This window comes from Meleagris gallopavo, chromosome 13 (assembly GCF_000146605.3).
Source record: "Meleagris gallopavo isolate NT-WF06-2002-E0010 breed Aviagen turkey brand Nicholas breeding stock chromosome 13, Turkey_5.1, whole genome shotgun sequence".
In the NCBI taxonomy this organism is placed as follows: Eukaryota; Metazoa; Chordata; class Aves; order Galliformes; family Phasianidae; genus Meleagris; species Meleagris gallopavo.
Window position 1 is genome coordinate 15,786,995 of NC_015023.2, and position 14,327 is coordinate 15,801,321.

Below are 14,327 nucleotides of genomic sequence, written 5' to 3' on the forward strand. Positions count from 1 at the left end.
AAAAAAACTAATTCTATTTTAAAGACTCATTTTCCACAAATGGCTGAGCTGTTTAAGTTAAAGTGAATAAATACCTAATGAGCCATTAAAGTCTATAAGAGTGTATGGCCTCCGGGCAGTGGTACCTGGATTCAGCCAATTATAGTTCCCTACGATAAGATGAAGACATCAGGTTGTTATTGGAATATATAAAGGTTGAAGACACTGTTAATAAGTCACTACAGGATGTGATAAAATTGTTTAAACTGTTTAAAAACTCTCAATGTGTTTTGCTAGACACATTTTTACTGCTAGGTTTTTCCTCCATAAAGTCTAATCCTTTCTTTGCACAGCCTTGAGAACTACGCTCTGCAATATTGCATTAATACCAAAATGTGATTTGTTTCTACATTTCCACGTTTTTAGCACGTACTCTGGAGGTTATGAAATATTAATAGCAGCAATTCTTCAAGCATGGCATAGAGAGAACAGGAAGGAAAAGAAAGAAATTAAGGAAATACCAAAAAGTGTTTTTAAAAACCAAAGCAACTGTCCAAGAAAGGGGCCATAAATTGTGAAAGCTCTGTTTGCCTTTAAGTAATACCAGCCTCATGGAAATTATTCACACACAGCTCCTATATATCTATCCCTACGTCTTTTCAAGCTGAAGAACTCTGCCTATTCATAATGAGAATTTTCTTGTGTTGAATCTGTTTATTAATCTTTAATTATTTTACCCCATGGAGCCAAGCATATAAGATTTGACTATACAACCCAAATACATAATGAGAAACATGAGAAATCACCCTGAGCACATAGGCACTAGACTTGCAAAGATTTGTATTTGTGCATAATTTTCATCCCTCGGGTTTCAGTTTTCGGAGGGGAACACAGATTTGTCCTCTCCCTGACTCACCCCTGAGGCATACGTTCCTGAAGTACTTCTGCACAACTTCTTTGTGGTCTTTTAAACCCTTCAGTGCCATCAAGCCCACCTAAAGTCAGGTCTGGCTAACCCAGATGCACCACAACACGAGATTTTGCTGCTTTCTCTTCTTTTCCCTGAGCTTGTTTCTCCCCTGTCCATCTGTTTTCTGTTGACTTTACCTGGCAGGTTTTCGGGGCAGTCTTGCACAGCATTTAGTGCAGTAGCATCTTGGTCTCTCTCCAGGGCTACTTGCTGTGGCTCTACCCAGCTTAACTAACTAATGTAAAGGCAGTGCATCAGGGGGCAGTTAATGGCACGATTCACAGGGGCTAAGGTTAAGCATATGAATAAATACGCACCCAGTGAAAGGCTGCCTGTTAAGAGCCTGAAACATTCCATTTGTTAAAGTCACCAAGCCTTTTTAGCAGGAGAAAATTTTCTGTACTATTTTCTTTACGACTTGCTCTCCTATGACTTAAGTAGCAGTTATTTAAAGAATTGTGATTCTGTCTTAAGAACTGCCATATAAAAGCCATAGACCACACTATATTTTTACAAGGATATTACAAACCTCCCTGACTGATCAAGGTTTCTGACAGGCACATTTACACATTTTCATTCCCTCTGCTTTCTCGCATAAATGTACTGAAGGTTAAAAGCACACAGTGTCACTGGCATAGCTTTATTTCCCAGCAGCATAAGTTGCAGAAAGACTTATGTTTGAGCCCTGAACCGAGGAGCATCTCGCCTTATCCCCTCCTGTGCCTGGAGCAGAGCTTTGGGCCACAGTGCTGCTGAATTATCACCGATGACTAATTCAGCTTTTCCCACTGTCACAGTTCTATTCTGTTTTGGCTCAAAGTCACCAAAGGGGAATAATCTTTCTACTAACTTACGGGACCAGAACCTCAGCTTGAGTAAGTCATCGTAATTCAAATGACATCAACAGAAATAAGATGGTATTATGTCAGTTTGTTTTTATGTACGGTTGTTGCTCCAAAATGTGCATCCTTGCTTCAGTGTTGCAATATGAAATATTATATTCCTTGTACATGCAGTCCTTCTCAGTTGTGCACAGGTGACCAATTCCAAACTTAGTCAAGACTGGAAGACCTGGAATATCATGGTACCATAGAAATGCTGGGTCCTGGTGAGAATGTCTTACTGTTCAGAGCTGCACCTTCCCAATGAATGTAAGTGTAGTGATGCTACAGAAGGGAATTTACTGAGCATGTGGCTCTCTGTGGCTGTGCAAATGAAGGGTTTGAGAGCTCTTTCTTGGAAAATACAGTACCAATCTTCATCCTATGAAATGGCTTCATTGATTTGAATCTCCTGATTTCACACCTACCTCTCTCATTAATGGCTTACAGTTGGGTCCCTGACTTCACAGGGGTTTATTTATGACACTGCAGTCTTAGTGGCGACTCACCAATCTTAATTTCCTATAGACCCAAGGAAAGGAAGGGGGATGAGAGAAGATACAGTTAAAGTCACATAACAAAGCAAATAAGGAATCTGACTACGTGATAAATACATTCTAAAGGAGAGCAATATAATCTCAGACAATAAGGAGAGGCTGAAAGTTGGGACATTTGACTACTGGCAAATTACATTTACATCAGCCCTGCCTTTTTGTCTGTTACAGATTGCTCACAGCTACAAATCAAATGTCCAGGTATAATAGATAATGAAGAGCTAACTTCCTAATGGCACATCCAGTCATGACTGTGAACTGCAATCTCCTTTTTATTAAGGGATATTATTTTCTTGTTTCTTGATTACATTCTTCAAGTTGCCGTGGTTGGTTTTTTTTTGCATTTCTTTTGCATTTTCTTACTATTACTATTATATATTATTAGGATGCTGCTAGCTACAGACCAAGAACATACTTAAAACTTGTTGTGAACAGCTGTGCTTGTTAGTCTAAGACAAATTGTTTCAGAAGTCCCAAGGTATAATGAATATGTATAGGTGACAGGGAAAAAATGTAGGTTGGTTTCAGAAGTATTTCTGAAATGCATACATTTTTTAAAGATTATTACAAATATATTTGGTAATTTAAAGGACGGATTACCTATGGGTTGGATGCAAGGGTAAGTACGTTTTTATTATTATTATTATTATTATTTTTAAAAGGGTCCATTCTTTGCTTTGAAGAAGTAGAAAAAAGTAAGTGGGCATACACAACAGTAACACACATTTAATTTTCTCCAAGAAAAGAAAGCCAGTCTTTATTTTTGTTTGCAGCCGCGAGAGTAAATATAGAAATGAAAAGATTATAAAGTATGATAGTAATTTCATACAATGTAAACTATAATTGCACTACAATCTGCAGCCATCAAAAGAACGTAATGTGAGAACCACCTGAAAAGACAAATTAAGCTGGCTAGGTAAACTTCCCAACTGGAATGGAAGCTGAAAAGAAAGAAATAAATCAGTATTCTTCATAAACACTGTGCTGTGCTGCAGATGAACACCTCAGGTTTCCCTGCTTGTACTGCTGCCCTGCTTGTTGGGCATCCACTTGGAGTTTAGGAGCAATCTATAAGGGCCTGACAGGTCACCTAGATTTTGAATACCAGAGAAAAAATTCTTTACATTTTTAAAGTCTCCAGTAGCTGGATCCACACTTCATTAGGCTGCTCCACTTCTTGTTCAACCATGTTTTGAAGTCATATAGCAGCTTTCACTCCAGAATCTCAGTGTTCCTTCAAACAGCATCTATGTGAGCAAGAATCAAATGCTAAAGAAGCCAGTAGAGATTAAATTATTTCTGAAGAATCATTCAGCAAGCATTAACCAGAAAGAACTGAAGAAACAAGCACCTCCATGCCAAGCCTGGTCTGTAAGCCAAACATTGAGCAGTTCTCATTGTTGTGCTCACGCTCCTGGAACTACATCCCATTGCTTACCTGTCCATGGAATGGAAGCTCCACTATGCTGGATGAAGCTCACCCAATGATTCTGTGTTTATAGTGGTTCTGTAGAACTGAACCTGCAAGGATATCACAGGAAGAGAGGAAGGCCTTCAGTTATTTGCAGCATCATCAAGAGCAGTGCCTTTACTCCAGTTATAGTTAGCAGCTACTTATTCTCAGCAGCTCTAAGCAGCAGAAAGGAACTACAGAATGACTACAGGGATAGCCCCTTCAGATCTAAAGATGAAAAAATGTAAACCAACATTTTAATGTGTGATGTTCACTTCTGTTTTTTTGTGATTTTTTTTTAATTTTATTTTAAGAGCTATGAAAGATAAATTTTCTTCCTGAACTTGTTTTTGCTTTTTTGTTTATGTTTTTAAACATATATAAATTTTTTTCTCTGTGCTTTGATGTTTTCCAGACTGAGAAACTCGTGAGCTCAGGTCTCTGTCACACGATAGAATCCTTGGATATCTACAGGGCAAAAAGGCCAGAGAAGTGCTTCCTCTGCTATTGACACAAAGCACAGAAGTATCAGCCACACACCTGAGTGCCGCTTGAACGAGGATGAATTGTGTTCTGAGCCTGCATTGCTCAGCTGGAGAGATCACAGGCTGCTCTGCTTCATCCCTCCATCCCAGTGCACAGAGACTGGCTCAACAGAGCAAGTTCAGTCCAGATGGTGCAAACCAAGCTTCTGCAGTCTCTGTTTTCCTACCCTTGCTTAATGAGAATCCTTGCTTGTCAAAACGATGAACCTACAGACTGATAATGAACGCTGTTATTAGTGATTCCATTTATAATGCAAACGTCTCTCTTTCTAACTGTGAATTAATGAAGAAAACAGGGTCACAAAGATGTAACTAAGGAAATCTTTCTGTCTTTGGATTTGCTAAATTTGCTCAGATATAAAAAGTGAATCTGCCCACCCAGCCGCTTTTCCCTAATCTGTTCTAAGCAGAGCAGTAGCACAATGACAGAAAATAATATTGTCATTTAACTTAACACTCAGCAAATGCAATCCAGTCAGAGCTGTGCAGTGTTTCATAAACTTTGAATAGACTGAGCACTCCTTCCTTGTGAATTAGATATTGCAACCATTTTACAAAAAGGTAAATTGAGACATACAGGGATTAAGACCAGCAAGACTGATTTCTGTGGGTCAGCTGTTCTTCTTTCCAGAGTCACCAAGAAAACATCTCTCTTCTTCTGTCATAGACTCTGATTGATATTGGTTTACAGTTGGTTCATTAAGCTGGACGCCTACAACTTGTCACTGGTGATTGCTCAAGAAAAAGGGGAACTGTTGAAGTTAATCCAGAAAGGAAGCAGGTGAGACTTGAGTCCAGAATCTTAGTTTCCACATATAACTACAAAGCCAATCTGGTTCCTAAAGTGACATTACCAAGAGGTTTGGAAGGCCCTCTGCACTTAGGAAGAAAATAGATAAGCCAAGGAGAAAAATTAATACGCTTAAATTAAATACGGCAACAACAAATAAAACACCAGACTATTTGTTATATACCATAGACTCTGTAGGAAAGCACTGCACCCATTATTTCTTATTATTGCTCCAGGAAAGAAATTCATAGGGAAGGCAAGAAAAATGAAGTTAGCAATGATTTTTCACTGTGAACATTTCTCCAGGGATGAGTTATAAAGGAAAAAAAATGTAGCCTGAGAGAAGAGAGCTAGAAAGAAAGGATTATCTACATTTATGTATTTAGTGAGACACTTGCACCCACACTAATGCTGTTATAGGGAAACCATTAAACAGCACTTTTACACCTCTTTTTATTTTGTCTTAATGCATGGAAGAACCGTTTAGTCAAGAAGTAGTAAATTGAACTACGCATTATGGCTAAAGCTGCAGTAGTAGGAAGAGAGAATCCAGTGTGATGCAAAGTCCTTCCATTAGGATAAATCTCTGTTGTATGGGCTGATTACTGGAGTGGTTGCATGCACTAACTGCAGGACTCTCTCTTCACATGACTACTATACCCAGTTTTAAGTAAGATAGCCATACAAGCTGATCTTATCTGGGGAAAGCTGAATGCCAAGGCTCCCTAAGCATCCGCTGTGTCACGGAGGACCAATGACACTAGCACATACTCTGTGAATAAAAATGCATACAGAACAGACAGGTCTCAAAGCAAAGTGAGCAGATGGGCTGGCAGACAGCAATGAGGAGGTGCGGCATAACAAGAAAATGAGAAGTTTTCAAACACGGAGCGGTAGCAGCGGGAGATCAGGTAGAAAGGGTTGCAAATTGTTGATCTTAAAAGTGGTTCGGAAGCATCATAGAGTGAGAAGTCAAGAAGGATGACAGCGTTTGGGTCAATAGTAGGCTTTAGATGAAAGGTAATACTACATGAAGTGATGCATCCTAACATCATACAGAAGAGTAGGTACTGAAATGCAGATAAGTAAATAGAAGAAAGGCTAGTGGAAATACAGAAGAAAGAAAGAATATTGAGTAAACATGCCATTCAGAGGGTGGGATAGCTAAAAATCCAACAAAAGTTAGTGCAGAATGAGGTTGCTGTTTAATAAGTTAGCACCAGCTGTTCAGTGGAGGATGGAAGGATTACGTTCATTATTTTATAAATTCAGTTGCCAAATCAAACCTTAGAATCATTGGCCAGAATTGTCAATTGCAAACAAGGATTATGGTAAATCTTTTGCAGAGGCATTGAAATGAAGCAGAAATGTATTTCCTGCCTCTCAAAATGTCCTAAAAATTCCTGATGGATCAGGAAACCTTAGTGCCTACCGACCTAGAGCTTTCCCAGTTCAACATCAGTCTAATGCTGTATTAGGATGACTATTGTCAGCGTATCTCCAGGGTGTGCAAAGGATGTGACTCAAACTTGAGCTCTTGGCCTGGAGGTGCTGGCAGAGGAGATCTGTCAGAGCCCTGGCTCTCTTCTGTGCACGCTGACGCTGGCTTCATTGTTTGTCCCCTCTGATCATCTCCCCTTGGGGGAGGTGAAGGGATGGCAGCCATGGATTGCCTGTGTTGTAGCTGGTAGGACGTCAGCCTGCTCAAACACATGGGTCCAGACTCGTGCCCTAGTTAGCTTATCAACAAAGCTTATGAGCTCCAACCAATCCCTTCATTAATATACATGTACAGTTTCCAAAATGGAGCTAGCCCACATCTGCCTAGCTTAGAGTACTGACAGTGGAGGCGGATTTGTGCGATATAATGGGATACAACATTGATAGAAGCTGTAGCCCTAAGTCACCAGGGTTCATCAGTAAGTCAAAGAGAGGAAACCACTCATTGGCTTAAGACTTGGCACATGCTCACTGCACCAGAGCTGGCTAAAAGTAAAGACTGAAAGATCCCTCGACAGTCTGTGCATTGACCTCACAGGCATCCTTAGGGGTTTCTTTGGGAAATATTGCATATTGAATTATTGATCATCTGACTAAGCAGAGATGGAAATAACTGATCTACTGCTGAAGTGAAAATAAAGAGCAGGGAAAGAAAAGGAAGTGGTAAAATATAGAAGAGTTGAAGTATGGACCACAAACACTACCTATATTAAAGGATATTCATGTTATTCTATGATAGAATAACAACATTATCCCTTCTGGCTCATGTTAATACTTTGGCTAAATCCTTTAAGTAGATTAGGAAGAATTATGGGACCTTACTGGAGGAAAAAACCTATAAACAGGTAGCGTGCATACTTTCATATAGATAGCTTCCAACAAAGTGCTGCCCTGGAACAGAAAGAAGGGAACAACCAGACACTGGATTCTTGAGGGGGTAATTAGTGAGAAAAACTAAGGCTTGAAATTTTATTTATGTTTACATTTTGGGCTTCTCATAATTTCTCTGCTCAGCTATTCCCCATCACTCTGGACAAATTTCAAGACAAAATTCCTTCACTCATAAAAAAGCAACCCCAAGCACTTAAAGAAGGATTGCAAAAACAAGCTTCATGCTGCTTAACTTCATCTCTTTATGTGGCTTAATGTTGTTTTTTTTGTTTGTTTTTTGTTGTTTTGGTTGTTTTTTTTTTTTACACTTACTGGGTTATATTCCAGCCAGGCTAAGCTGCTGAAGTCCCACTGAATCAATGAGGTGGTGCTAAATCCTCTGATTTTCACCCTCTAGCTGGTGTTCTGACAAGCTAAACATATTACATTCCTCCACGCTTCTCTATTAATAAGAAAAGCTTCAAAATATAACTCAGATCACTCCAATAGTAACCTGCAGTAAATGTACAGCATCTGAATGTATACACACATCCTCAAGTTACTATAATTTTTGATAGGCTTTTGTTTTGGCCCCTGGTTTTCTTTTGTTTTCCTCTTCAAGCAGTACTTCTCAGGCTGCATACTTATCTAACTGGAGTCTTTGCCCACCCTGAATGCACAGCAAAACTCCCCTCACAGAACAGCACACCCAGACAAAACAACACACTGTTTAAAAATGCATGCATTCCTTGTTTGTGCACGCACACACAAAAAACAACACCTGTGATTTCAAATTCATCAGGAAAAACTTCAAGGACATCCAGGGCAGACTGACACTGACCCAGCAGAAGTGAGGCCTGTGATAACTTTCCCTTTAATCTGGTTTTCTCCTGCAGTCACCTTTTGCTTCCTCTTCTCTATCGATACTGTTGTTGTTATTCTGAAACGTTCCCAGGACCTCTCTGCTACATCCTGAAGCTTCTGTACTCATCAAGAAACAGACAAGCACCTTCATCCCAAGGCACAAAACATAACTGAAAGAGCACAGACCATCAGCACATCACACACAGAGGTGTGCACATATCCATAAAACTGATTAAATATGCTAACTTTACAGACGAACTGTTCATTACCATTATACAGAAGAGATCCACTATCTGAAGTACTGCTTATTTAATTATTCTTAGGTATTTTCCATCTCCTTTATTCTTGTGTGGGTATTTATTTTTTATACCATTTTCCAACAGCTTTTTCTCCAGATATTATGAAAGAAGAGCTGGGTTAGGACCTTAAACCCTTTAAAGATTGTGACTGTTTTCAGATTTACTTGGATTAGAGTCATTCTGCAAATTTTCCTGCAAAATATGCCATGCCTCTTATTGCTAGAACACGTATGAGCACTCCCCGCCAGCCTGCCTCTCACAGGACAAGCTTACAAAATGCACTTGCTGTGTACATGCATACCCAAGTGAGAGAAGGCAAATATCATTTCTCCTTTCTTTTTTTCCTCTTGAAAAAGGGCAGTTCCCTGGAAATTTGCAGCAGTGTGCCACAGTTTCACATGAAGAGCCGATCTGAGATTGTGATATAAGTCAGTCACTTGATTGACAGCATGTGAAGAATTATTTTTCTGTTCCTCACCCTAATGAAATTCCTGTGAGATGAGTGCCAAGAGCAGCAAGAAAGATGATGCTGGGACCCAAAAATGAAGCCTGACTTTTTTGCATCTGTTCAGATCATTTTAAAAGGGAAACACAGGTGAGTGCCTAAGCCATGGGTTGGTAATTCCTCCATGCCTGAGGAACTGGATGGATGTACATTTCAGAAATCCCATCTGTAAATCAACTGCAGGAGAATAGCAAAGACTGGGGCCAAACAGCAATAGAACCACACTGGGGGGAAGCCATCAGGGCATCAAGGCAAACTTGAATTCAATCACACACACTTGAAGCTTCAGAAAGTTCCCTGTAGACACAAACCATCTTCTCAGCCCTGTGTGAAGGCAGGACTTGATCCACAGGGCAAGCACACTTACTGGATGAGAAGGGCTTGTTTACTCACTTTGTTCCTGTGGTATTGTCTTGCTGGATCCCGGCATCCCATCCGACATGCTTCCTTTGCTGCTCTGGGAAATGCTTTTCTCGCAGTGAGGCTCTAATTGTTCAAATGCCAAGGAGGACTTTGGAGCACTGCCATATATTATGGGATATATTAGTTATTTTACTCCTTACAGCCATTGAGCTGGAAGGACTGAGGGGAGAGGTAACGGCCTGAAGGGATGAGGAGCAGTGTGAGTGGGTAGCAGATGAAGGGAAGAGAGTGGGCAAGCAAGCTTTCAGAGCATGTGGCATCCCACACCCATCAACGTGAGTAAAGGTTTAAAGGTAACATCTTAACGTCCAGTTGAAAATGTCCTTCTAACACGATGCTCCAGTGTTTCCATTTTCAGTTTTACGGCTCATCTCTATGATCCTGAGAGCGCGTGGGAAGCAACATACAAATGGGAATAATAGAAATTAATTACTCCGTTAACACAAGTGGATGAAATGCAGGCCCTATTGAAATTAATATCAAAGGACTTTCACCAAGGGCAGGGCTTCACTTCACGGGACGTACTGTGGCACAAAGCCAGCGTCAGTAGATCAGCATCGGGGCAGCTCCAAGCGGCTGTGCTGGCAGTGATGGAGTACGGGCACAGTCTGTTTTTTTTCAGCTTCCTTATTCCTATTAACACATGCAAATGATGTGCATTTCTTTGTCCTTTTCGCTCCAGCAGCCTCAGTTAACTCGCTGTTAACATAGATTTTATTTCATCTTTTGAATTGGAGGGGAAAAAAAAGAACAACAAGCAGTGATGGAGGAATATGAAGAATTGCAAAGTAACAAAGCACAGGCACATATACTGAACCTACCTTATCCTTACAGTAAGAACCTGATTAGAAGTAGTGGACTAAAATGTACAGCATGAAAGCATCCAAAGAGCAGAGGGGTTTGTAAACTCATGAATAAGTTTGTCAGATAACTCTCTGCTCTGTTGCATTTTTAGCTGTATCCTTGTAAGTGTTCCAGAACAGTGGCCTTTGCATATTCCACAACTATGTTCTGAACATATTTATCAGACATATGCCATTCAGTGGTGGTTGTTAAATGCTCTATCCGTAAACCATTATGCTCTCTTATATTGAAGTTTCACTGCAACAGGCAGCTGTTTGACAGCGAATAAACTCCTGGGGACAGCAGCAAATCAAATTAAATATATCTCTACAGAGCTATCATAGGGGACTGCGTGGTTTGATAGGCTGCATCAAGAGCAATAAGTACACAAAGGAAGAGCAAACCTGAGATAAATCAAGATAGACCAAATGAGCAAGCAGTCAGACAAATCATTATGGGCTCCCTGAAAGTCATTAGGAGTTCTAGCATTCATTTCAATAGGAGCTGTATTTCAGCTGTCTGTCTGCACAGGAAGTTTTTAATCCTGTAAGAGTCAGAGAGATTGTCTAATTGCTGTCCTCTTCCCACTCACTTTTATGAACTTGGCTGTGGGAAATGATACTGCTAATACATAAGCGTGCTGAGAAAAATACTTGTGCAACAGCATGTTAATAATGAAGATTTGGTTCACTTTCTTTTGTAGCATTTGCTTTCCTCATATAAACCTTTAAACAACTTAAGAGTTTAGCAGTGGCACTTCAGGAAGCACGAAGTGCTTACATCCTTCAATATATCAAACCTTTCTTCAACATATTTTCTACCCCAAACCTCAATACTCCCTTTCTCAGCCACGTCTTTCAACTTGGCCATACTCAAATCCTCAGTATCATTTCCTTCTGAAAAAGTAATGATAAGTCCATGTAGAAGTTAGAACAATCTTGTTCTGCTTTAAAAGCACGTAAACCTACATTATTCATTCTGTTGTTAATGCTCCTTCTCACCTAACAGTTCACAGGTTCCTGATTAAACTGTGTAACCATGGCCTACCACAATAGCCTGTTTTGTTTTTAGTTTTTCTGAGTAACCTTATCTTAATCGGGTTCATAATGAAATCCACGGAGCTGTGCTGCTCCTACTCACAAAGTAATTTCTCATATTCAAATATTACCCTTGTTTTTCATGACCGCTTTGTCAGGCATCTTTCTACAGGCTGCCTGGGAAAAGGTAGGAGAGAAACAGTGGCCAACTGCTTATTACTAACAACTTCTGAGCAAGAAAGGGCTCTGTAGCAGCTGTCCTACTTCCCCCACAGCAGGACTAGCATCCAGTGACATGCAGCCCATGATAAAGTCTATCACTGTCATATTAAAAATAGGCTTTATATGATATATAAATATATTTATATGAAACACGGAGCTTCAGATATTCAATATGGGGTTAAAGACCTCTAGTATAATACATATTTTGGACACAGAGCTATTTGAACTTTGGTTAGAACTCAAAAGGTGTTTGTTCCAATTAAAAGTTTATCCTTTTGCTGAAGCTGATCTCTTAATGTGATTTTCAATTCTTTTTCTCTAGGGAAAATAATACTAAAATTGAGTAACTGTTCCAGGGAAGTTTCTTCATCAAGAGGCTGAAGAATCAAACTACCATTATCTTAGTCCATTTCTTCTACTAAATCTTTGTACTCATTCCCACAGAAACCACAGGAGATGTATTTTGTATGTTGTGAAAGGCTAATCTAAAGCTTAGAGTGAAATACAGAGAAAGGTTGTCTGATGCAAGAAACACTTATCGCTTTCTTCTAACAGGGCTATGTGATAGCTCAGCATGTGCAAACAATCTGAATATCTGCAGCTAGGGCATTATTTGGTCTCTCATTACCTCTCCAGGACACAGTAGAACACAATTCCTGTGGAACTCCATACACGTTGTACCAATGGACACCTCTGTCAGGTGAGAAGAAGAATTGTGCAAGTTGATCATAAAACAAGCATAAGTGACAAAGTAACATCATTTCTATTGATTTGCTTTCAAAAGTGGGATGCAGCTGTGAAACTGTGATGCTTTTATATGCTGCACCTAGCATCATATCAGCTGTCACGGCTTATTAAGGATGTGAGCTACCTAACCCAGGCACTGCATTCCTTTCTAGACACACAGGAACAAAAAAACACAGCATTAACACACAGAGCAAAGTGGAGATCCAGGCTGAGGAATGGGGCAGCTGGCAAACCCACTGACAGAACTGGTGTTCTTAACCATTGGTGTGGTGGGGCTCCCAGTAAGAGCTGCAGTCAGGCATGTTTCTTTGAGGCATGAACAACACTGTATCTTGTAAGTATTTTATATAATTATTATTTTTCCCCACAGATTGCATAGAGGCAGCCAAGAAAATAAGCGATGGTAGAACATAAAGCAGACCCAGATTGCCATGTCAGCATTCTTCCTCCCTGTGCTTTTAAGGGCTTAAAGAACCTCCGATTGAAAGTCAAGTCCTACAGGCAACACCAGGTAACAGTCCAGATAGCACATGTTTTGTGCTGCTGTTTACAGCGTTACACTGTGACCCAGAGCGACATCCATTTCAACAGGACTGCTTAAAAACCTGCACTCCAAACCACTGCCTGCTGCCCTGTGCTGAAAATTGCACGTCACCCAGTTCCAATGGGAGAATACAATTAGTGCTGGGAGGGCAGCTGAAAAGGCAGTGTAAGCCAGTAGTAGAAAGCTGCAACATTATCAAAACTTTTCTCCTTTTTAAATGTCTCGATTCAGAACTAAGCAATGGAAGAAGAGACACTTTTTAAGCTGTTACCCTTTTATTCATGCCATTTTCCTCCCTCTCCTAAGACATACCTTCGGGTATTATGTGACAGCCGTCAATACCATTGCTCACAACCTAAGCACCTTTGATACCAATTAGAAAAAAAAAGAAAGAAATCAGGAGAAGGCAAATGTATTTGTTAGCTTTCTATCTACAGAGCAATTTACAGAAGGGAAAATTTACCAATGATTTCAGCCTTGACACTTTGAAGTGAAACTCTGTGCAGTGTAACATACTCTAATTCGTCTTAAAATATATTGAAATACGTGACTGTAGCACCAGGAAGTATGACTTCAAGGACCATGGTATTTCAGTTCCTAACAGGACAGGCAGTTACCTCACCATTATGAGCATGCTTTTAAACACTGGAGCAACACTTCTTGCACATTGTGGGGGGGGTGAAGGAAGAAATTGGCCTTCTCTTGGCTTCCTGAGCTGTGAAGGCTCATTTTGTACAATAAAATCCTTCCCTAATGACATGCTTATTATCTTAAGAAGTAGTACAGATGGTGTATATTTTTTCTCTCTTCAGCATTTTTCGTGCTAAAATCACTCTTTAGAAGCTGGAAAATGCAAGCGCTGTTAGACACTCAAGAGCCAATGACCAATGAAAGAAAACTAATAGCAATTAACAGCTGGTGGCTTTTATGAGCAGGCGCTGTCCCACCTTCATCCTCAACTGATTTTTTTGCATTTGAAGTTGTACTACAAGCTCAATACAGAAGCCACGGTAGGACTTTGGCCTCCTGTTGCTAACTTATCAATGTAACAGATGAAGTGACCTCAGAAAGCAAAACGCAACCAATAACCAAATCCATACACACAGCTGAGAAGGAAATAACTCTGCAGGTGCTACAGTTCTGATAGAGAACAGATGTCATATAACAAATGTGCCCATCCATAATAGCTCCTGTAAGATGCCAGTAATCTTTGCCTATAACCTGCTGCTCGGCCCCACATCTCCAACAACTTAGAACAGCTCCTGGCTAAACCCAGCTGACTGCTAAAGCATGAAGTTGAC

General features: G+C 40.1%; 1 long non-coding RNA gene across 1 annotated transcript; it reads right to left on the reverse strand.

Annotated features, from left to right (window-relative positions):
* Nucleotides 1-3,100: 3,100 nt before the first annotated feature.
* Nucleotides 3,101-13,416, reverse strand: LOC104913051. The gene is made up of 3 exons (XR_002119407.2): nt 4,378-13,416; nt 3,823-3,905; nt 3,101-3,631 (listed from the first exon to the last, which is right to left on the reverse strand). It is a non-coding gene; the product is annotated as an uncharacterized LOC104913051 (long non-coding RNA).
* Nucleotides 13,417-14,327: the final 911 nt, after the last annotated feature.